Genomic DNA, 25,850 nt, shown 5'->3' on the forward strand with positions numbered 1-25,850 from the left:
TAATCTTGGGACTTAAATGTGGGTTATTTGATATATATTCTTGCAAAGTAATTTTCAATATGAATTATATAAAAATTTTTGAAAACTAAATTTAATACTTTGGTCTTTTCAAATGAAATTTGTGGTTCTGTAGTGGTTCTATAATTTACATACAGAAGCATGCACCAATCTGAAAAATATGACTTGAAGAATAGTGACGCATTTTCTATACTCTCTTAATTATATAGCATAATAGAAAGTCTTGAAATCAGATAGTATAGATCCTTCAGTTTTGTTATTGTTCAGAATCATTTTGGCTATCCTTAGTTGTTTGCATTTCTACAAAAAAAAATACAGATTGAGGTTATCAATTTCTGCAGATAAAGTCTGGGATTTTGATTGGGGTTGACATAGAATTTTACATCAATTTGTGAAGAATTGTCATTTTTATAATATGGGCTCTTTGGTAAACATGATTATTTATATAGGTTTTCCTTAATTGTGGCAATAATTTAAATTTTGACATAGGGGCTTTTCCAACCACTTGGTAAATTTATTCCTCAGTATTTCATATTTCTGATACAAATATAAATAGTATTGCTATATTTTGTATTTTATTCTTCAGTTGTTCATTTCTAGTATATAGAAATATTAATTTTTATGTAGTGTCCTTGTATCTTATGATCTTGCCAAATTAGTAGTTCTAGTGAGTTTTTGTCTTGTTCCATTCTTTTTTTTTAATTTTTTTAAAATTTATTTATGATAGTCACACAGAGAGAGAGAGAGAGAGAGAGAGAGGCGGAGACATAGGCAGAAGGAGAAGCAGGCTCCATGCACCCGGAGCCCGATGTGGGATTCGATCCCGCATCTTCAGGATTGTGCCCTGGGCCAAAGGCAGGCGCTAAACCGCTGCGCCACCCAGGGATCCCTTGTTCCATTCTTTTATAGATTCTTCAGGATTGCTTTATGTACACAATCATGTTAATTAAAAATTAAAATAGTTTTACTTATTCCCTTGTCAAGTTTTATTTCTTTTTCTTGCTTGATTGCACTGGGTAGAACCTCCAGTAGAATATTGATTGGGAAGGATGAGAGCTTGCATTTTTGCCTTGTTTTGATTTTGGTGGATAGTGTTTATTCTTTAACCATTTAGTTACATATTAGCTGTAGATTCTTACAATTGCCTAGAATTGCCTTTAATCAGGTTGAGAAAACCTTTTTTTAAAAAAAAAATTTGTACCTTTTTATTGTGAATGATTGTTGAACTATGTCAAATGCTTTATATCTGAGAAAATTTTATTTTCCTTTATTCTGTTTCATGAATTACATTGTTTTTTTAATATTAAGGTAATCTTATATTAATGGAATAAGTATCACTTATTAATGATATACTTTTGTATATTTTTACATTAAATTTTCTAGTATTTTAATTAGAATGTTGTATCTATGTTTTTAAGGAATATTTGTTTGCCATTTTATTTCCTTATCATTGTCTGTCTTTGATATCAGGATAAACCACTAGAATATTACCTCTCCTCTCCTATTTGCTAAAACATTTTGTGTAATATTAGCTTTATTTATTCCATAAATATTTAATAGAATTCTCCACTGAGTCCAACTAAGCCTGATGTTTTTATGTGTGCGTGTGTGTGTGTGTGTGTGTGTGTGTGTGTGTGTGTGTGTGTAGGGGGGCGAGGGGTGAGGCAGAGGGTGTCATAGAGACTTGAAATTATAAATTGAATTTTTCTAATTGTTACAGTGCTATTCAAACTTCTACTCTTCTAAACTGTTTTGATAATTTTGTTGTTAAAGAATTTGTCCATTTCATCTAAGTTGTTGATTTTTTGACAAAGTTTATCATATTTATTATTATGATGATAGTAGTTTGTAGGTCATGTTTTTTTTTTCTCTATTTCATTGGTGATTTTAGAAACTTATGTTGTCTTCCTCTGGCTTTTGTTTATCAATAAATCAAGTTAATGACTTACAGTTTTTATTTCTTTTCAGAGAAGATGCATTTGCTATTATTGATTTTCTCTTTTCTGTTTTTTCACTGATTTATGTTCTTATTAGTAATTCCCTACTGTTTGTTTTGGTTTTTATTTTGTCTTTTTTTTTTCTAGATTCATATAGCAGAAGCCTAAGTGATTGACTTGAAACTCCTATTTTGTTTTTTTTAGTTTTGTGATGTATGCATTTAAAATAATAAACTTTCCTCTCTATTTTCTAACTTGCCTCTCCTTTTTTCTGGGACTCCAATTATTCGTGTATTATACCTATTGATATTGCCTCACATATCATTGAGACAATAACAATTTTGTCTGATAGTTCTTTCACTGTACTTCAGTAGTGATAGGTCCTTTTCTCCTGTTTTCAAGTTAACTTTACTTCTGTGATGCAGATTTGCTCTGAAGCCCATCAGTGAAAACTTCATTTCAGATATTAGAATTGTTTTTAGCTCCATATTTCCATTTTTTAAGTTTTGATTTCTTCCTCATGTTCATGTTTTTTCTTCATATTATTGAACATATTTATAATATGTAAAGTCTTTGGTTGCTAATTTGGTTGCTAATTTTATCTTACTTTAATTTTATTTTAATTGACTGATATTTCTGCTGATTATAGGATATACTTTATGGTTCTTTTCATGTCTGTCTGTTTTGTTAGATGCTGGGCAGTATAAATGTTACCTCGTTACATGTCTGTGTTTTAACCCATTGGGTCCCAAATACCTTTGGGCAGAAATTCAAATTGATTATATAGTTCACCTTCTTCCTTTCCTTTGGTTCTGCACTGTCTGTTGTTCAATGTCTGCAAATTGTTCTTTCATATATTTGGTCCAGTATTTTGGTTGCCTAGAGAAAGACAGTTAATCCAGTATATATTATGGTCTATAGTAGAAATCTACATTTACTTTTATAATTAATTTTATATGAAATAGTTGGACTTAATTTTATGTTTAATGGATTTCACTTTTCACATCCACTGCTGGAATCTGCAGGCAACAAACTTTTATAGTATAGCAACTAGCCTAGCAAATATCTGTAGCCTTTTCCCTCTTTGCACAGGCAGGGTTCCAAAGAGATCAAGGCCTGCGATCTACTTTCTTGTTACAAAGGAGACTCTCTGGGTTGACCTCTGGCCTTAAATGCTGAACAACATGTTCTTGTACATATACTGCCTGATGAGAATCATAGGGGGAAGAAAGGGATTCTGTATTTTTTTGAGACTGATTAACATGGGCATTCAGGACATGCTTGTATAAACTAGTCATCCAGTATGTACCATACAAAGGATGAAATTCAAGCACTAGGAAGTGATGGAGCTCATTTCCCAGGTTTGGATGGCTTTTGTAGATTGGATTAGTAGACTTTGAGGCAAAGATACAGATACTGCCTGCCACTAGTTGTCACCAAAGAGAGCTGAGCCCACCTAAAAGGAATGGAATAAGTAGATGTGGGAACCAATAAAGATAACTGTTTTCTTTCCCAGTAGGAAAGATCAGCAGGAGCTTGTCACATGATTACATGAATAGCTGGTGATTTAATTTTTCTCCCAACATCTTTTAAATTTAGATGGTATATGTTACTTTTCCTGGAGAGTGCCTATACACAAAGCTTATTTAAGATGAAGCTTCCTAGTCTTAAATATTAACTTCTATCAGAAAAATTTTTGAAGAATGTCGCAATGAAGTTGCATCCTTGTCTAAGAGGTTACAGAGGGCAGACAGGGGGAGAGGAATACGAGTCATTGAAAAAGCTATAGCTTTAATTATTTTCATGAATTTTTTTCCTGAAGGATAAATTGCAACAGAAAAATAACAGAGTAAGAGAATCACTGCAGTTCATTTAAAATAAAGATTTTTCTCTAAACTACTAGTCTGTGATAGAAATAAAATGAGCATCATAATTTCTTCAACAGAAACATATGTTAAGTACTTACTTGACTGTGGGAATATAGAGAAAATGATTATATTTCATATCTAATGCAAACTGGGTAAAGTAAATATAGGTCTGTTGTTGGAATCTATTGGAGAGATTAACAAGATGGGAAATTACATTTTTCTCTACTTGCACAGAATTTAAATTGAGAAAATATAAATGAAATTCTACTTAGCTGTGTAAATCCTTAAATGTGTACCTAGGCGTGCTCTGACCTCATGTATGCACATACTTGCCTGCACACATATACTTACAGCTAGTCAAGCAATATGGACAGGTTGATGAGCATGGGATTAATTTTTATCATTCATATCAAAAAGTGTTCGACTTTTAAATTTAATGTCTAGGTGGAATAGTCAGATCTATGGTTAGGTTTGGGATCCATTTGAAAAGACAGCCTCACTGAAAATGATGAATATCCTAGGTTGCTTTTCATTTGTTACTAAGGACAGGAAAATTATTGCAGGGGAAATAAGGTTCAAAGTTTGCTAAGTGGTCTAATCAAAATTTCTCTCTCACCCTCAGTGCATTTCCCCACCAGTAAGAAGAAAATATCCCACAAATGTGGAGAAGTTATAAACAACACCAGAAACCCAGGTTCTCTTATTGCTCTAGAATTCAACTGCTGGGATAACACTGAGTGATTTATCTCTTGGCATTTGTTCCTCATCAGCCTAAGATCTCTGTATTGAAATGTGGAATTTTCCAGTGTTCTTTTTTTTCCTCTTGTAAAATGGCTATTCAGAGTCAAACTGTACCATACCCAACGATGGTCACTTTTATTTACTGTTCTCTGCAGGATCCATTGTCTTAGGTACAGAAGTAAGCCCACAATCTTCCTTGAGTTCACATGATCCTATCATGAGCAAGAAAACTTAGGCCAGTTTCTTCCCCCTACAAAGACTCGGAATTTTATCTTTTCTTTCTTTTTTTTTTAAAGATTTTATTTATTTATTCATGAGAGATACAGAGAGAGAGCCAGAGACACAGGCAGAGAGAGAGGCAGAGAGAGAGAAGCAGGCTCCATGCAGGGAGCCTGACGTAGGTCTTGATCCCAGGTCTCCAGGATCACACCCTGGGCCAAAGGCAGGCACCAAACCACTGAGCCACCCAGGCGTCCCAACACTCAGAATTTTAAACAGAGCAACACCTTCTATTTCTATTAAGTCTTTTATAACTGCACTATGCTAAATGTCACTTGATCCTCACAATAACTTTATGAGATATGTATGATTTGTATCAACCCCATTTTACTTCAGAGAAATGACATGACTTGCCCAAGGTCACTATGCTGGTAAGGGAGAGACCTGGAATTAGAACATAGCCAGGACAATCACAATACTTCTTTTAGCTTTTTGTTTTATTATGTTAACTGAGCATAACTCCTTTCTACATGCTAGCTGAGAATAACTCCTTTGTACGTGTCTCATCACTGCCATGGGAGTCAAGTAAAGTTTTTATGAGCCTTTTGAAAAGTGACATTTTCCACTAATCTTCTATCCAAATGAACAGCTTGTATTTTGACATAAATAATTGGAGTCGTTCTTACTTATATCTTTTCTTCTCTCCATTCTGTCCTTCAAACCTAAAAACAAGCTTAAATCTCTCTTGTCCTGAAAGATGTCATCCAGCCATCTTCCTGTCCCCTGATGCTAGTTCCCATGGTTCTTTGACCTTTTCTTTTCCACTATTGGTTCTCGTGAAATAAATCTCAGTGTTCTGCAACCCATGTTGCACCATTCAATTTTTCCTTACTCTTTGGCAGTCATCCTTTGTTTCTCTCCCCTTATAGGAGGCACTTTGCAAAACATAACTGATCTTCAGATTTAAAAGCTTCTCTGTCTTCCTGATCTTTTCTACAGCATAATTAAAATCCCCTAATTCTTTCTGAAATTTTCTTCTGAGATATGCTGTATTTTCATGGTTCTCCTGCCTAAATCAGGGATTGGCAAACTGTGACCTATAGGCCAAATTTAGCCTGCTCTATTTTTAGGTAAACATTTTTCAGGACATAGCCATGTTTATGTTTTTTCTGTGGCTGATTTCACACTATAATGGTAGACAGTAGTTGCAGTGAGTCTCATTTTGGGTTTCTGTACCCTTGTATGTCCTAAATGCATATAGGCCACAAAGGACCATTTCTGGATCTTTCCTCTTCATGCTGTTCCACCAAGACTTTATCCATTTTTTAAAATTCTACCGCCCACTTCTCTACAGTTAATATTTAAATTTCCTTCTAGTCCTAAGTACTCCCTGAAGCACTGGACCTGTATCCTATTTTAATTTGTTTTAAGGCATTAGCACATGGGTGTTATTCTACTACCTGATACTGACATGTACATAACTGTCACCATGAAGAAGACACACCTCCTGATTTCCTATCAGTTTACTATGCCATCCACAATTCTTTTGTATCACACTTTATAGTTGACAAAACATGTTCACATTTGTTATCTTAATCCTTCCATTAGTCCATCCTATTCCCTGTACCCTAAATTCATTCCCACATGTATGAAATTCCTAAGTTCTTTGGATTTGACCTCTGCATTATTATCAGGCTCACCCTTTTATGTAATTCTTCCTGCCTTAGTCAAAAATCCTTATAACCTCAACCTGAAATAGTAGCCTCTGTCTCCCTCCACAGTGCTTTACTCAACACCTCAGAATTAATTATTCTATTAAGGGTGGTTGTGAGCAGATCTTTGCTCTAATCAACAAGCTTCTGCTTTCTTTTGCTTATCAAATTGCACTCTGCACTTATCAGCCTGCTCTCCATTTGTATTTACTTGACCCTTCTGGCTTCATTTCTACTTATTTAAGTGTACTTTGTTTCCGCCAAGCCAGAATATCCTATCTCCCCAAAATAGTTATGTGTGTCCACTTCTGCACCCTTGTCCAGGCTGTTCCATCTTTAATGCCATTCTCTAATCTATTCAGATCCAATTCATTAAGTGTTATACAGTGTCACTAGAGAAAATTTGATCTAGTACAACCCACTCTGCAGCTATCCCTTACTGTTTCAGGCCCATGTACATTTATTTCACGTATATGATACTTTAGGGCTTCAAGGTGGCAAGGGCTTTAGATGCTTTGGTGGCACTCCTATGCTGAGCCACCATTTCCCAAAGTACAGTGCCATTCCCTGGTGTCTCTATTATAAAAGCCTTTGAATCTGAACCATATTGTATGAACATAATGTATATGAATCAGTCTTCCCTTTCCCTAATGCTCTTTGAGTTTATTATACCATCCTTTTGCAAAGGGATATAGATTCAGAGTATCTAGAAACTACCAACAAATGTAGGCCACATCTGGGGAAGGTATGGAAAGTTAGGTGAAGTTGGGGCAGAGATCTGCTGTTAGGATGCCATTAGAGTCCTTTTTCTTGGATATTGTACTAAACTGAGGTTTAGGTCTATGGAAGCCCATCCCTACTTGGAAGAACCACCCATACATGGTTGCTTCTCCTTTAGTTCTTTCTCATTAATCTCACTCTCCTCACTCTCATTACTCACATTTAGATATAAAAAATGAAGTGTTGCTTTTTAAATAAACTGAATCTAATGATGGGAGTCCATAATAAAGATTTGTGAAGTTCCAGGTGTTGTGCTGGATTCTTTATACGTGTGATCTGATTTAATACTTAGAGTATCCTCTGAACTAGATCTTACCTCCATTTAACAGATGGGAGGATGAAGACAGAGAAGTTTTCTGACCCACCCAAGTTTATAAAAGTCTTAATAACCTACAGACCCAAGTGAACCAAGCCATCTTCTAGTTTTTTGTTTTGTTTTAAATCTTCAACTTTGTCTTGTAGTTTGAACAGAAAGCTTAAATTCAAAAGCAAGACGGACTTTTGACGGCACTCTCAGTCATCATACTGGGACGGTACTCTCATTAATATAAGCGTTCAGACACTGCCTTTAAGCAGTTCTCATTAGGAACCTAATTAAGCATTTGAGCAGACCCCGCAGTTGATTGTTCTGCCCCTTGTTCAATAGTGTAATTGATGGTAGTTGGGCTCAGACAAATCAGCCTTCCTCGTTGCTTCTACAAATTTACTACAGGCTTGTTAGTGTTGGGTTTGATGTAGGCTAAACAATGGTCCCATCCTCCACCTCAATGCCATAGAAAGGAAATGAGCATCAAAGGAGTGATCCTTTAGAAGAGCTTTGTTGGGTAGGATGACAAACAGGGCCACTTTCATGACAGGGTATAGGAGCATAGTCCATGGTAGCTGCAGAGAAAGCAAATTGAGTACTCAGATGAGGTAAAAAGAATGGCTTTCAGTCAATTTTAGGATGGATTTATAGGGTGGTAATTAGAAGAGGCTGTACTGTGGTCATCAGGATAGAAAGTACGGAGATGATGCAAGAATGTAAAGGTAGGAAAGAGATTATCAAAAGAAGTAAAGTCTTGGGTTTGCATTAAGGCTTAGCCTTTTTTTTTCAAATCCAAATTACATGATTATTCTTGAATGCTTAAGTGCTCAAAAGAATAGCAAGAATAAGAGTAGAATGAGCGTGGTTAGTAAAAAGTTTGAGGGGAAAAAAAAACACTTGAAGCAGAACCTTACAAGTGAATGGATTTTGTTAGTATTGGTTATAGTGGCTGAGCTGTTGTTAATATGAAAGATTCTTTCACACATGTTTGATTCTCACAGCCTGTCAAATAAAGAGAGAAGAAAATCTTAGCCTCATTTTAGAAATAAAATAGAAAGATAGAGAGACTGAGTCAAAGGATGGTAGGTAAAATGACTTACCCTAAATAATATAACTATTCTTATAATATTTATGACACTGGTTCACTTCGTCAGTTTTTTCCCCAAGTATCTCAGGAATTTCATTTTCTGTCATTGTTAATAGAATCTATCCTCCTTTACCAATGCAAATACACAGAGATAATCATGAGCCTAAACAGAATCAGGAGGAATGCTCAAATCTATGATCAAATGTCAAAGGAAAGATTAGCTGGACTGAAGTTTAAATACTCAAGATCCATAACCTCAAATAAGGTGCTCTCAATAGTTTGTTCCACACCATAATGAAATAGTATATGGAAGTGTTAGCTTGACTAAATTTCTTTAATACAAAAGGTCATTAGTTTATAAAACATGTCTTTAACATCGTTGTTAAAGTCTTATAGTAGGTTGTAATGAGATTACAATTGTTTAGATTTCTCTATGTGTAAGTACAATCTAAAGCTTATTAAATAACCTTTTTTCTGACCAGGCTGTTTGTCCTTTGAATCTTTAGTCATATCCATTAAAGGAGAACAGCAAGCTTCCTTTACAAACTGGCTAGATATCAGAACAGAGTCACGGCTGAGCAGGGCTCCTCAGGACTCCACACAGGGAGCCAAGTTTACAAGCAACCTGTGCAAATTCAGATGCTCAGTCACATTTACCTGCTGTGCATTGCTCCCCCCTCCTTCCTCCCTCCCTCCCTCCCTCCCCTTGCCCAACCAAAGTTTAGTAATCTCATATCCTAGAGACTGCTATAGGGAGCATTTCACAGGTGACATTAATTATCCTTTTTTGTTTAAATTCAATTAGCCAACATATAGTGCATCATTAGTTTTAGATGTAGCATTCAAAAATTTATCAGTTGCATAAAACACCCAGTGCTCGTCACATCAGGTGCCCTCCTTTATGCCCATCACCCAATTACCTATTATCTTAAAGCAAAGTACTAGAATTTGACAGGGGTCTTCTCTCAAAATTATCTCAGACTTTCCAAAAGCAAGGAGAAGTGAGAGCTGAAGCAGGAGCACAGGGAGAGCTAGAAGGAGTGATGGCAGGATTTAGAGCCAGGTCATGGCCATGTAATTGCATGGCCGTCTGCATAAGAAACTCTTAATATGACAACATCTGCTATGCTTTTGGGTAAGTTATATTCCCCTCCTCCTGCCTCATTTTTGTTGAACTCAAGGCAGGGAAATAACAGATGAAAGTTTGACTAGTATTATATATCTGGTAGTGCTTATCTGTTTCATACTGTCCCCACATATTTAAAGGGAATTCATACAAACCATTTCTAATATAGGAGTGACTCACTTTGACAGAACCCCCAGAAATCTCTGCCCCATCAAGGAATTTCTTTTTTCTCTGCAGAAGTCATTACCATTTTGGCCTCACGTTTCTGTCTTAGCATTTTAATTCTGATGCTGATTCCACAGGGCAGATCTTGAGTCCAATTCTGTGTTCTGTGTCCTGAATATGTTTGGCACTTACTGGTGGTGCTATTGCTAATGATAAACATGATGAGGATCTGTTTGGACAGGGTTTCTCAGCTATCATCTACTCAAAGTCATTCAATTAATGAACTTAGAAACTAGAATGCAGGAGATGGTAGGGCTGACAGATGAAATGGTTGAAGAGAGGAAGATGTGAATGTCACTGAGGGGAGGCTAAAGAGTCTTAGCTGAGATGGTCCTTACACAGACAGGCTACCAGCACAGTCTGAAAGTGGTTGGATATATTATGTGCCTTTATTTCAAATGAGAAAATTTTCTATCTACAAGTTCAAAAGTAGCCTTATTCATTTTTTCCTTATCAATATAGAGGACAGCATTTTAAAGTTACAAAATGGAATAGGAGTTCCATCATTAAGAACAAGGTCTCAGACACTTTTTAGTTTAGCGTTCATGGCAATCGCATGATTTTTGTCATGTTGGTGCAAAACAACAGGGTGTGATAAAGTCAGCTGCTCTAGTTGGGCATCTCGCTATCTTGGTTGGAAGTTGCAAGCTTCCAAGAATTCTGTGATGATTAGAGCAGCTCTATTCTTGTTCCTTTAAAGTTCATAATTTCTATAACAAGAATCCTCAGAACTGTCCATGGTCCTGGTAGAGGGTTACTTATGCAGGAAGTGTTTAAACTAAACACACACACAAGCAATGATGTTATGTAAAGGGACAGAGAGACCAAATGAAACAGCCCCCATAATGATCAAAGTTGGAAAAATTTTAGCAACAAAATAAAATTGCATTAGATTATAACCCAAAGTATAAATTATCTATGAGTTCATATTGACATTACCAAATGATTGAATAAATAAACGTAGGAAAATAGGCAACGCTTCCCTGTGGAAGAATTGTAAATAATTACACATTCTGCCTCAAGGATGTGAATCATAACTCCCTGCTTCTTAAATGTAAAGTGCACATAGTGACTGCCTTCTAAGGAATACAATATAGAAAAGGGGGGAAAGAAAAAAGATAAGGGGGGAAAGGATAACTTCAGAGTGGAGAAACCTGACAAACATTATCTTAGCAACATGGTCAAGGTCAAGAATTATACATCATGCTGATAGTATGTGCTCTTGATATGATGTAATGAGAATAGCACTATACTGGGATCTTCCAAAAACCCACAACCCCAGTCAAATCATGAGGAAAACATCACACAAATCCCAAATGTGGGAGATTTTGCAAAATACTAACCAGTACTTCTCAAAACTGTTAGTCATAAAAAATAAGGAATGTCTGATGGCCAAGAGGAGCCTAAGGAGATAGGGTAACTAAATATAATGTGATATTCTTGATGGTATCATGGCATAGAAAAAGGAAAATGGCAAAATCTGAAGATAGCTGAATAAAGTATTGGCTTAAGTTACTATATCAATCAATATTCACTCACTAATTATGACAAATATAACCATATTAATGTAAGATGTTAATAATAGGAAAAATTGGATATGAGAACTCTCTGTACTATCCATCTTCACAAGTTATTATGCATTTAAAAATTCTAAAATGAAAAGTTTATTAAGAGATCACAACTGAGAAGTAAAACAAAAAATATGTTATTGTTCAAATAAGAATTAAATCATCTCCTTTTCCATATCACTACACTCAAATGAAACACAAGATAATTCAGTTTTTTATAGAAAATGTGGAGTTGAATGTTTTATAATCTTTTTATATTTAAAATAATAGTGACAGTGTACACAGATAAATTAAAGTAATAGAAGGACCTATAATGAAAAGCAACAGTCCCTGCCCCTATGCAGTCCTGCTTCCTAGGATGACCTGCATTAACTCTTGTTGCTTATCTCCCTGTCTGGATTTTTAGATTGGCTTGCTTTGACAGATCAGGATAAGATCACTTACACCTTTCAACTCTTCATATGTACTCTTTTGCATGGCTTCTTCTCAGACTAACTATTTTGAGATTCTTTCATAGTCATAATTATCAAGACTTTGTTTCCTTTTGTTGTTGTGTAGTATTCCATCCTGTACCTATAAAACAATTTGTCTATTCACCTGTTGATGACTATATGGATCAGTGCTGGTGGGGCTGTTACAAATAGAGGTACTGTGAATAAAAAGAAAAAGAAAAACTCTTTTTATTCCTTCCTTCCTATATATTTTTATCACTGTTATTAGTTCCTTGGTTGTTTACCATTGTAACTCGAGATAGTGCAATATGTTTATTTCTGTATTTTTTCATTCCCTACTTGGTCATTGAGGATGTTAGCACCATTTCTTTTTTTCAGCCCTCTTCCCTCTTTCCACCTCTCATCTTTTTGTGAGCACCATATTATTTTTATTGATTTTTAAATTATATAAGAAATACATGATCTGTATTATTTTTAATACTAGAATGTTTAAATTTAGAATCTTATATATAATGCTGAAGTTCCCTTTGACACACTTTATTCCAACTGTCCCCAACCTTGATTCCTTTTCCATTTTCACAGAAATAACCCTTCTTAGCCATTCAATATGTAACTTTCCAGCTATATTTCTATGCATTACTATACCTATATACTTAAATTCTCTTAAAAAATATAAAATATTTATTGTTTCATAATTCTCTAACTTGTTTTTGTATTCTACAACTTGTGTTTTATATTTAATGGCATGTTTTAGATACCTATCTAATTTATTAAATACGGAACTACTATAAGAGTTTCCTTGCTGTAGTAAATATTCCATAGAGTACTGATGTGTGGGTATTTCACTCCTGACACTAGTTAGATCACTTACCATTTTTTTTTTTTATTTATGATAGTCACAGAGAGAGAGAGAGGCAGAGACACAGGCAGAGGGAGAAGCGGGCTCCATGCACCAGGAGCCCGATGTGGGATTCGATCCCGGGTCTCCAGGATCGCGCCCTGGGTCAAAGGCAGGCATCAAACCGCTGCGCCACCCAGGGATCCCCACTTACCATTTTTTAAACTTAAAAACTTGCAGTAAACATTCCAGTATATAATGTCATGTACATGTATACATTTTTTTCTAGGTTAGATATGAAAGATAGAATATGTGAGGCATAGCATAAAGGATAATCACATGTTAGTTTTTGACAGATGTTACCAAATTTGATTTACTTACATTTTGTTAAGCAATTTTTGTCAATGCCTGCATACTTTTCTTGTAATAACTTTGTAAGGTTACAGGGTCCGGGTTATGCTTACTTCACAGAATAAGTTAGGAAGCATTCCTTCCTTCTGTATTTTCTAAAAGAGTTTTTCTAAAATAGACATTGTTTCTTTTTTAAATATTTGATGGAATTCATTAGTAAAAACCACCATGTACTGGAGTTTCTCTTATTGGGAGGTTTTTGATAATGAATTATGTTTCTTACTAAAAAGTTTCTCACATTTTTTATTGATTTTAGGAAATGTTTTGGTAAATTGTGCTTTTTTGAAGAAATGTTCATCTCACTTAGGTCACTAGACCTATCAGAAACTTATCAAGCATACTTTTAGTTATTCCTTTAATTACTTAAGGTCTCTAGTGATGTTCCTTCCTAATTTTTGATATTGGTAATTTTTATTTTTTTCAATCTCCTGATTAGTCTTGTCAAGGGCTTATCAACTTTTATTAATGTTTTAAAGAACCACTTTTGGTTTTGTCAACTTTCACTATCATTGGCATTTTATTTCATTGATTTCTGCTCTTATAATGTTTTCCTTCTGTGTATTTATGTTTAACTGATCAATCATTTTAGCTTCTTAGGAGAGAAATTATGAGCAATGATTTTTATTCTAATATTCTAAAAATATTATTTAACTTTATAAAATATCTTCTAAGCACTGCTTAAATGTATCTTCTCAATTTTGATATATTGTGTTTTCTATACCATTCTATTTATCATATAAAAGAGTTTACTTGTGACTTTTTTTTCCTGTGACCCCAAACCAGCACTAACTTGTTAGGTGTGTGAGTGAGTTAGCATGGAAGTGAACCTTCTAGTCCAGGCAAGATATCAGATATCTGAAGCAAGATATCTGATATCTTGCCTGGACAGCAGATATCTTCAGATATCATGCTGTCCTAAAAGCTATTTAGAATTGTGTTTTTTACATTGCTTATATTTAAATATTTGTAACTTTTCTAGAGATTATCCAGAAGTATGTCATTTGATATTTAAGTATTTGAGGCTTTTCAGATATGATGATCTTTTGGGTATAAAAATCATCCCAAGATTTAGCAAAATACAAACATTCTCAGTGTCTGTGAGTAAAGAATCTGAGAAGGACTTAGATGGGTAGTTATGGCTTAGGATCTCTCATGAAGTTCTAGTCAAGATGTTAACCAGGACTGCAGGTCCCTGAAGGCTTGACTGGCTGCAGGATTGACTTCGATGTTGACTCATTCACACACCTGAAAAGTTAGTGCTAGTGTTTGGCTGGAGGTTTCAATTCCTCACTACAAGATCCTTTTGTAGGGCTGAGTGTCCTTATGACAGGACAGTTAGCTTTCCAGAATGAGTGATCAAAAAGAGAGCCAAGACAAAAATTACAGGTTATTATGTCTTTTATCACCTTCTTTGGAAATTTATGCACATTATTTCTGCCATATTTTAACCCTTTAAAGGGAATCACTAGTACAGCTCACACTCAAGGGTAAAGGGAACTAAGGTCTTCACTTGAAGCAAGGAGTGTTAAAGAATTAGAGAACATTTTCAGAAAATTATACTAGAGTTGTGATTATTTCTAATTCTGTTGTGGTCAGGGAATATATTCTGTAAGACTTAAATTTTTTCAAATTTGAGACCTATTTTATGACCCAGCATGTGGTTATATCCTGATGAACATTCTTTATACATTTGGAAAGATTGTGTTGGCAGTTGGTGAGTGTAAATTGAGAAATGGTCAAATGTGTGCATTGTGCTTTTTTAGATCTATGTCCTTACTAACTTTTCCTCTAGTCATTTTATCAATTATTTAAGAGTATTAAAATCTCCATTTATGAGTATGGATTTATCTATTTTCCCTTTAGAAATTCCAACGTTTTTGCTTTATATATTTTGAAACTTTTTTGATAACTACTAAATGTAGATGATAACTACTAAATGTAATCATCTACTACTACTAATGTAGATGATAACTACTAAATGTAGAAGAAATGATAGATTTAGAAAGTCATCAGTAGATGCTAAAACTAGTAGGAGAAAGTTTTATGAGAAAGGTAGGTATAGACTCAAAATGTCTCCCCATAAATTACCTCTTAATTGCAAAAGGGAAAAATAAAAACTTTGCAGGGAAGAAATCTGGCAGACACTATATTAACCAAATTATAAAGGCTAACATTACCAATACTGGAATAAACTTAAATCATTTGTCTGCTGTTATAACACACTGTGGAGGTCACAACATCACTTCTGTGATCTGATAAAATGCATGAATCTAATAATGAAGTAATATCACAAACACATAGTGAGGGACTTTCTGACAAAAAACTGACCTGTACTCTTAAAAGATGTTAAAGTTAAAAACAGGAAAAGGCTAAGAAACAATTTTAAATTTAAAGAAAACTAAGATAAAACTAAATGTAATGCTTGATTTTGAACTGAGTTTTCAAACCAAAAAAAGTTACAAAGTACATTATTGGAATAACTAATTCAATTTAAATATAGCTATGGATTAGATAATAGTACTACAGCAGTGTAAATTTTCAGTTATTTTCTTGAGACTGTAGTTATTTAAGAGAAGGTCTTTGTTCTTAGGAAATATACACTGACATAGTTAGGGATGATGGCATATGATATCTCCTAGTTACTCTCAAACTCACACACACATATACAAACAAAGAGACTGATAAAATAAATGTAATAATATAAACATTAGTGAATCTAATTAATATATGGAGTTCCTTATACTATTTTTAACTTTTTAATAAATTTTATATTAAAATAAAGATGTATAGAACATCCTTAGTTTCCATTATCCTAAGTCCTATAAGTAGTTTACCATTGCTCTTATTTTTTTTTTTTTTTTAATTTTTATTTATTTATGATAGTCACACAGTGAGAGAGAGAGGCAGAGACACAGGCAGAGGGAGAAGCAGGCTCCATGCACCGGGAGCCCGACGTGGGATTCGATCCCGGGTCTCCAGGATCAGGCCCTGGGCCAAAGGCAGGCGCTAAACCGCTGCGCCACCCAGGGATCCCTACCATTGCTCTTAGAATAAAAACTAATTTGTTGAAATGGCCCAAGAAAAGACCCTACCAGATGTAACCCATAGCTTGCCTTCCCCTACTTCTTTCTGTTCCATCATAGTGATCATATTTTAGTCATTTACATCTTCACAATCTTATGTCATAGTGTCTTTGCAAATGCTCTTCCCCTAACCCAAGTCTCTTATCTTTCCTAATTACCTCTCATGTGTGAGAAGATCACAGAATAAGAACACATAGAGGCTATTTAGAATTTGCTATAGCAATAGAGTCAGGTCACTTTCACTTGTACTTGGCAGAGACTCAAAGGCAGGCAAAGGATTAGCACAGCTTTATAGTGGAAAAAAAGAAAGGCTTCAAGCACGATCTAATTGGAGGTTGTTGGCATAGGGAAGCTGAAAGTAGGTTAATTAGCAGTGAGGCTTCATAAATGATTGGGGAACATATTTGACTTTCTCTGGTTGATCCTGAGATGGCAGCAGGAGTGACAATTATGGAAGTCATAGACTGAGTCCTGACTGGTCTGGGTCTATTGCAGCAGAGATGATGGTTTAGCAACTTGATTGCTGAAGAGGTTGTGGGCAGAGTTCTGTTGTCATACATTGTTTAGCCATTGACTGCATATTCAGTTTCAGTTTTCCCTTTGGGATATTCTTTCACTTGTGAGAAGTTGACTAATGTAGGGGATGCTAGAAATCCAGATCTTTACCACTCAAGAATTGTTCAGTTATCTCCAGAGTATTGTAAGATCTTCTGAATTTTGTTATTGTTGTGTCACCATGGTAATCATCTCATTAGAAATGGCTGCACAGAAGCATTTAGCACCTGGGTAGAATGCACCAGAGAAGCATCATGAGCTCTATGACAAAAACAAGCCTACTCTACCTTGTCTATTCCATTGACCCAAATATAGAGAGAAATATTTGCAATGGGTAGATGTCATTATTAGTAGCCAAGAAAAAAGTCTAAAGCAATGTCCATCATTACTTATACCAACAAATTGAGACTGATCTGTAGTTCATTTAGGAAGTGGCATTATTAATAACTTCTGCTAGAGTTAGTGATAAGGTGTTTTTTTTTTGCATTTTTTATTCTCTCTTTTTGTAATGATCTCTACTGTTGGCAACACTGCTATTATTGTTTACATAAATAATGAGTCAATAATTCCCCAGGTTGAATGCTTAAATAATCAAGTACAACCCTGTTTTGGAACTTGTGTTTGGGTTGGAATTTTCAGCCTTGGTGATTTAAGGACTTATCTGTGTACAGATAAGTCTTAGAATGTTCTTCTAAAAGTTCATAAGTGTTAGTCTGGGGAAAACAGGACCAGGCATCCTGGCTATAAAGGAAGTAGTATCTGACTGTTCCATGAAGAACAAGGAAAAATAGTAGTTGTTAATGACATTAGGTAAGAGCCATGGTCTTATATTAGCTGTGTTTCATATTTTAATCTTTATTAGATTTTTCCTGGTGGCAAGAAATTGGCTTATTGCTCTGTGAGGGTTATTGAATTCAACTTATCCATGGTATGATCAAAAGACTGTAAAAATTCATTCTTTTTCTAAAAGAGAAGGACTATAGCAAAGACACGGATTGATTTTTTAAGGTCACTTGTCCATATCCGTACAAGTAGAAATGCAATCTGCTATAATTCTCTATAGTTTCATTTGATGAGGCAACAATTGCCCAGAAGTTTTTATAATTGGAGTCTGGTGATGAATGACCTATCCAGCAGTTGATAAATTGGCAATGGCTACTGTCTGGAATAATCTGAGAAAAGCATTAGAAATCAGTATGTTCTGACCAAACCATTATAAAAAAGAAGAGAGAGAAAAAGGGTCATTCTTGGTGGACAACAGTAAGAGATATTATAAAATGAGAAGAATAATGATTATAAGCAAGCAGAGGAAAACCAAAGCAGGAATTAGAGGTCTTAGTCTGATGTCTTGAGTAGAAGCTGTCCACTATCTGAGGTTGTTTGCTTGTTTCAAAGATCTTAGGTCATCTGTTTGTTTTCAAAGATCAGATGCTTCTAAAGGATCTCTGAGAATCCTGAATTTGAATCCTCTATTGAATAATATTCCAATTGTGTGGAGTTCTGAATTATTTTAGTTGTGAACCATGTGAATCAAGGATTGACTCTCTCAAGTTAACTGCTGTATTGTTGTTAACAGTACCTTCAACAGGGTTCAAGAGCATTTTTTTCTCTGATATCTTTTCAAGGAGATAAAATCTCGTGGTTGAAGATCCTATAGAGGCCTTTTAGGAATATGTGGGAGGGCAGCCTAAATCTGTTGGTAATAGGAATAAGTAAGTACATGAGTCCCTTGCAACTTTTTGCCATGTTTATGTGCAGCAGAGAAGACTTTAGTACCAGAGGTGAATTCCCTAAACACATGGTGTATTTATTATAAGACTTACAATTTCATGTGCTGTCTTGATATCTTTGAGCCTCTAGGGCCCTAAAGACCTAGCTATGCCTTCTGACAGATATGCCCTTCTGTGTAGTGGGAAAAGCCTTCCACTCAGCTAGTTCTTTATCAGCTGGACCAGCTGCAGACCATCCAGTCCTCAACTTAATGAGTTTCACCTCCCTGACAGCCTGTGAAATTATCTAAACAAGCCAATCATATCCTCCTGCAGGAAGCAAAAGTCATCTATCCTGCAAAACCTGCCTTCTGCAGCCTGTGGTGGTTCACTCTGTTCACATGCACAGCCTTGATATGGTCCTACATGGAATTTGGTATTTTCCTTCTCCAGGTTTTAAGGATAGATGACTAATAAACTGCTGCAAATCTCATCTGTTCAGTGCCAAGTGTTATCTGTTAATCATCTCATACTATTTAGAGCAGAGGTTCTTTATTTTTTAACAATGGAGTGAATAGAAAGTGATCAGAATATGTGGGCCTTCTAGTTACCAGTTCATAAGGGGATAACTGCATGCCTGTGAGGGCCATTTCGGGTATTGCAAGTAACTTTGCTAAGACAGTTCAAAGATTTTTGACTGTTTGCCTAATTTTAGTTTAAGGATGCCGTTGTTTTTTTTTTTTTGATCTTTCCAGATTGTGGTTGATAAAGGTAGTATAGTTTTGGGTAAAGGTAAAATGTTGGAGTTCATTTATAATGGTTCCCATAAAGTATGAGCTTTAGTCATTTAGTATAAAATTTGGTATGCCTTAGATTGGAAACACAAAACCAATCAGAATTATAGTGATTTAAGGGTTATAGCCTTTGGACAAGAAATAGACAACAAGTGACTGAAACCTGTTTTGGAGGGTAGAAGCTGGATAGAATCCATCTGAAGGTATTTAAAGGGCTTTTGCAGAATCAAAGATACAAATTTTAAATTACAAATGTCATGGGATATAATGTGAAGCATGGCAACTATAGTTAATAATAGTGTATTTCATATCTGAAAGTTGCTAAGTTATCGCAAGAAAAAAATCTGTAACTAAAATGACACATGATAAATAGACTTACTCTGATGATCATTTTGCAATATATGTAAATATCAAATAATGTTGTATACCTGAAACTAAAAGAATGTTGTATGTCAGCTATGACTCGAAACAAAGAAACAAACAAGTTACCGGAAGTACAAATACAGTTAACAGTTCCTTAACTTGTTTAGTTTTGCCAGGCAAAAGCTTTGTTTCCAAAGCTTCCCAAAGTCATGTACTACTCCAAAAGCATACTTATTGTCTGTACTCATGTTTACTCTGGTCCTCAGCTAGTTGGCAAACTCTAGTAAGTGGACTACATTTTGCCATCTGGGCTGATTTTACCTCGGAGGTCTATATTTGAAGGAGACTTAAATTACTGATAGCAGAGCCTGCTTACTAAGCCCCTTCCCCACCCCCAATTTCAATTTTGAAGCATTATCCAACAACAAAAGAATACTAGGTCTGGATTTAGAATATAAGTCTCTAATCAATCTGAATAAGTAGCAGGAAGTTTCCTGATTGAGGTGAGATGATCATGAGGTTCCCTGACAATGGTAGGGGAATGGTGGGGTTCACATAGTGCAGCAGTGGATAGTATGTGAAAGAAAGTAGCACAATTTCATAAGAAGGTAGTTGCCTAGACGAAAGTGTTGTGTATTCATCAGTAGTGATGTCTAAATTGCGTGAAGGACCACTAGGTCAGGTGGGAAACCAAGAACCAGTTCAAAAGAAGCATCAACAAATATTATAGGGGAAGTTATTACTCTAAGACAAGTTGCCTTTGCAATTGGGTGAAGAATGAGGCCACAGTGATGGGTTTTTGATGGTTTTCATGAGTAAAACCCTTAGGGGTTTGTCCAGTTGGTTCATGCACAAGTAGACAAAAAAGGGCTTTTAGTACTTAGGGATGTCTAGAGAAGGAGGCTGTTAAGATTTTTAGGTTCTGGAAGATCTACTTACACTTGGGCTCCCAGAGCAGAGGGTCTCTTACTGAGGACTAGGCAACTAATAAAGAGGTATTTCAATCCCAGGAATATTTGGCCCCCACTGGTTGCAATATCCAGTTAAACCTAGAAATCCTCTCAATTGTTGTTTTGCAAAGTTTGGATATTCTCTGATCTTATTAGGTGAGGGTGATTTTCCACCTGAGATGGGTCATACCTGAAATAATAGATGGAATTTTGATATAATTTATCTTTTGAAACTTTGTCTTTTTTCTACTGCAGCTAAGAACAAGCAAATGAAATCCTTTCTAGGTGCTTTTTTAAATATATATATATATATATATATATATATATATATATATATATATACACACACACACAAAGCAGGAGATTCATTTACATATCAGCATTGAGTTACAAGGGAAATTTAGATAGCTTCTAAGTCTCAATTGAGGAACTGGGGGAAAATAGGAGGGGCTTCAGTGAATCCCATGACTAAGTATATGTTTGTCCTTTCTAGGTGAGGAGACAAAAGATGTTGATTCTTCTGTTCTAGGAGCACACAAAGTGAAGATCAGTTAACTGCAGTGATGTAAGTAGCTTCAGGTGCAATTGATGATCGATGTTTATTTGGGTTAGGTATTAGAAATTAGGGATAATAATTTGGTTGATGGCCCTGAGATCTCAAAAAAAAAATCAGTTTCCTCATCCCTTTGGTTTCTGACAGAATGGGAATGTTATGTGAGCTAGTGGAAAGTCTGAGAATACCTTAAAAATGTTTTGAGTATAGCTGACACACAGTGTTGCAGGTGTACAACATAGTGAATCAGCTTCTCTATACTTTTTGTTATGTTCACAAGTGTAGCTCCCATCTGTCACCACACAACATTATTACAGTACCACTGACTTTATTCCTTAACCTGTGTCTTTTATTCCTGTGACCTATTCATCTCATAACTGGAGATCTATATCTTCCACTATCCTTCACCCATTTTGCCCATCCCCCACCTCCTCCCCTCTGGCAGCCATTGGTTTGTTTATAAGTCTGAATCTGCTTTTTGTTTGTTTATTCATTTTTTTAGACTTAGGGCTAATCCTATGGTATTTCTTTCTCGGTCTTATTTCATTCAACATAATACCCTCTAGGTACACACATGTTGTTGAAAATGGCAAAAATTCATAGTTAAAGCAATATAATATCCATTTTATATGTATACTGTGTCTTCCTTATCCATTCATCTTAAAATGGATGGATTTAGTTTGCTTCCATATCTTGGCTATTATAAACAATGCTGCAATAAACAAAGGGGTGCATATATCTTTCCGAATTAGTGTTTTCATTTTCTTTGGGTAAATACCCAGGTATAAGGCCTTCAACTAAATGTGTGATCCTTCTTTTCTTCTGGCTTTAAGGAATATTGAAATTTTAGGTGACAGCTCGGTGGGATCTATATGAACTTCAATGGTTTCTTCTGTAATTAGTTATTCTATGTCAATGTAATTTTTAGCTGATAAAGTGAAACTTTTATTTTGGATATGCATCAAATGTAACAGAACAGGCAAAAATATATCCAGAACAGACACAACTTGATTATAAGCGGGAGAGTTCTCTCGAACTCTAGAAGTTGGCCCTTTGGTATGCATTTAATAATACAACTCCATTTGCCAAACAAGTCTCACACTACTAAATTTGGTAGATGTGGTATCACTAAGCAGGGAGAAGTGTTTTTCTTTTTCTTTGTCTTTTTCTTTTTTTCTGAGAAGTGTTTTTCAATCAAGGTCTGCGGTGTTAGAGTTAAGAGCCGGGCAACAGAGAAAATCTGTGCATTATTTGAAATAGTTGCTAACTATTTAGTATCTTTACTCCTAGGAAGAGACTGGATAAAGGTGTTAGGGTTTAATACAGAAAGAGGAGCACTTGTCTCTACTGGGAATTAATAAGGTTGACTATCTATAATCACAGTTAATTCACTTTGAGTGTATTAGGATATTTTTTTTTTCTTCCTCAGAACACCCTCATTGATCTAAATGGAGGGGTTTTGTTTCATTTTGTTTTTTTCTTTTGTCAGAGAGAACAATATCTTTTTTAGTGTCCCTTTTGTTTATAGTATCTACAAGTGTTCTTATCAATAGGTGGTTGGTTGGAAATTGAGCCACATGTTAGATCTGCAGGACCAAAAGGTTATTTTGGGTGCTGTCTTATTTTTGTTCTAAAGCCCTTTCAAAAGGTTCTCCCAGGTGTTGTATGTAAAGCACCACACCGACCATAATATAAATAAGCAAATATAAATGAATAAGACATCATCTCTGTTTTGTAGGACTTTAATATCTAAATAGATGCATTCTAAAGCTTAATTTGGGTTCAAATTTCTTTATTGAGCTTTTATAAATTCAAGGAAATACAGAGTAAATAGATTTGAACCTTGCTGGATTTTAAGCCATTCCAGTAAGCTTAAAAGGTGGGCAGGCCCAGTGATCAGAAATCAAACCACACATTTAATATAAACAAACATGTAATTCATATAAAACTACCTTAGTGGGACCATAATGTGTGCATGCTCAAATGCATCAGTGTTCTTTATTTTTTTTAACAAGGTACCTCATGCCTTGGCCTTCCTTTATTTCATTGGTTCACATCCAGAGGTGATTTGCTTCCCAGAGGATATTTGGCAGTTTCTGGAAACAGTTTTGGTTATGCCGAATGTGAGTGGGGATAGGGGTTGCTAGTGACACCTGGAAGGTAGAGGCCAGGGATTCTGTAATGCATAGGACACCCTCTTCCCGACAAATGAATTGTCCAGCCCAAAACATCGATAGTGCGGAGGTTGAAAAGCCTTCTTTATATAGAAAAGGTGTTGGAATTCTGGAAACAAATCCCTCAATACCTACTTGCTGTCTATTTTTCAATGCCCAGAGGATAGTTTGTGTGTTATTCTCATCTCATGCAATTTAGAATGGCGGCTGGGCGGGGTGGGCTAGAAGGATCAGGGCGGTATGGGGTGGGAAGATGGAGATGACTTTAGCACTAATTTATTAACAGAGTGATTTAATTCTTTGAAATGGAGAAGAGCTACTCAGTAAGACCCAGGTTACCATGGTAGCACATGGCTTCAATCACTCATGATTAATTTCTAGCAATTAGAATGAAGGGTGAGCCTTCTCTTAAATCTCTTGTCAAGACGAAGAGGAACAGCATCAAGTGAATCATTTTAAGAAACAGAGTCTGACACAGTCAATTTAAAAACCTTTGGAATTTGTTTTAATCTCATGCCTGGATCAGAAATGGCAGCACTGTGACTGTACAGTATGAGAGCCCCCTTTCCATATGCTGATGATAAAATGGTCACTGCTGGCATCGCCGGACCATCTGCTCCTGGAATTTCAGACTGTTAAGGTGAAATTGGCTTAGAGTCGCATCAAGGATACTAGAGACTATTTTTTCCTTTTTCATTCTATGAATGTGTTCTTCATGTTTATTGTTAGCTGCTGAAAGAGTAGAAAATATTTATGCTAAATATTCAATGCCTATTTGCTGTCTATATTTGTAACAGATTGTTGAACGCTAGTGTGTGTTTACATCTTTGGTGCAATGGGTAAGGTTATTTCCATTTTAAGATGTTTTATTTGTTGTTCCAATTTTGCAACAACTCCAGAAATAAAACACCCACAGTCCACAACACCAATATCTCTTTAATCAAATGTATCCATTTTTAATATTCCAGTCCAGTGTTTTTTATACAAATACATTGTGGTGTACAATTTGGTGTTATTCTTTGGCACCTACTTCTTATAAGAAATTATTCTGTTTTTCCTTAGTTTTTATAATTATTACTTTACCCCTGAGGTTGTTCTGAAGCAGATTTTCTAAATTCTTTTTTAAAAAAGATTTTATTTATTTATTCACAAGAGACAGAGAGAGAGAGAGGGAGAGAGAGAGAGGCAGAGACACAGGCAGAGGGAGAAGCAGGCTCCATGCAGGGAGCCTGATGTGGGACTCGATCCCAGCACCCCGGGATCATGCCCTGGGCCAAAGGTAGGCTCTAAACTGCTGAGCCACCCAGGGATCCCCTGATTTTCTAAATTCTTCAGGAGAAATGAAATCTTGGTCTGAGAACATACTGTTTGCTACAAGTTTTGCTAACTGGTTCCTCTCTCCTGAGTGAGGGCAGACCCATTCTGGTGCTGTATCCTGTAGTACCTCTTACCCCTGCACATTCTACCAATATCATCTATGGGGAGCAGAGAAAATGGTTTTTGTTAAACATACTTTATATAAGCTCTATGGTTTCTTAGAAACAAATATGTACTGAATATTCTGTAGCAGGCCCTCTGCTCTTCTTTGTTTAATATTTTATTTATTTATTCATGAGAGACTCAGAGAGAGACAGAGAAGCAGAGACACAGGCAGAGGGAGAAGCAGGCTCCAGACAGGGAACCTGACATGGGACTCGATCCTGGGTCTCCAGAATCACGCCCTGGACTAAAGGTGGCGCTAAACCACTGAGCCACCTGGACAAGAAGTAAACAACAGAGGAGTGCATGATTCCAACTGTTTTCCTCACACATCAGTGTGATAATGTTAGGAGTGGGGGAGATAAGCAGTGTGCTTTGGGACAATGCAAGAGGAGCACCTAACAGGAGATGGTTAGAAGATTGAGGGAGCAATCCTTCCCCTTGTTCTCAGAAGCTGGAAAAGGTCATGGTAACTATGGGTCTGAACCTTCAGGACCTGCCCTCACTTTTCACTCTATTCTAATTATACCATTGGCAAATAGAATGTATTTGGGGTTTTCATTTTGTTACATTCCTGCCACTTGCAAAATTGCTCCTTCAGTTTCTCATCATCCCAAGTCCTTAGAAAAGGCCAGAGATTTTGTGTTCTCATTATAGAAAGGTTTCTGATAAAGAACATGGCCTAACATTTTGATGATTAAATGTAATAAACTTATTGGAGATTCAGAAGTAACAAAATATCATTAATTCAAACTTTATTAGTTTATTTTTTTTTTAAGATTTTATTTATTTGAGAGAGAGCATAGAGGGAGAGTAAGAAGGAGAAGCAGACTCCCAACTGAGCAGAGAGCCTGATGCAGAGCTCAATGTGGGGCCAGTCTTAGGACCCTGGGATCATGAC

The sequence above is a fragment of the Vulpes vulpes genome, chromosome 6 (genome assembly GCF_048418805.1).
Source record: "Vulpes vulpes isolate BD-2025 chromosome 6, VulVul3, whole genome shotgun sequence".
NCBI classification, from domain to species: domain Eukaryota; kingdom Metazoa; phylum Chordata; class Mammalia; order Carnivora; family Canidae; genus Vulpes; species Vulpes vulpes.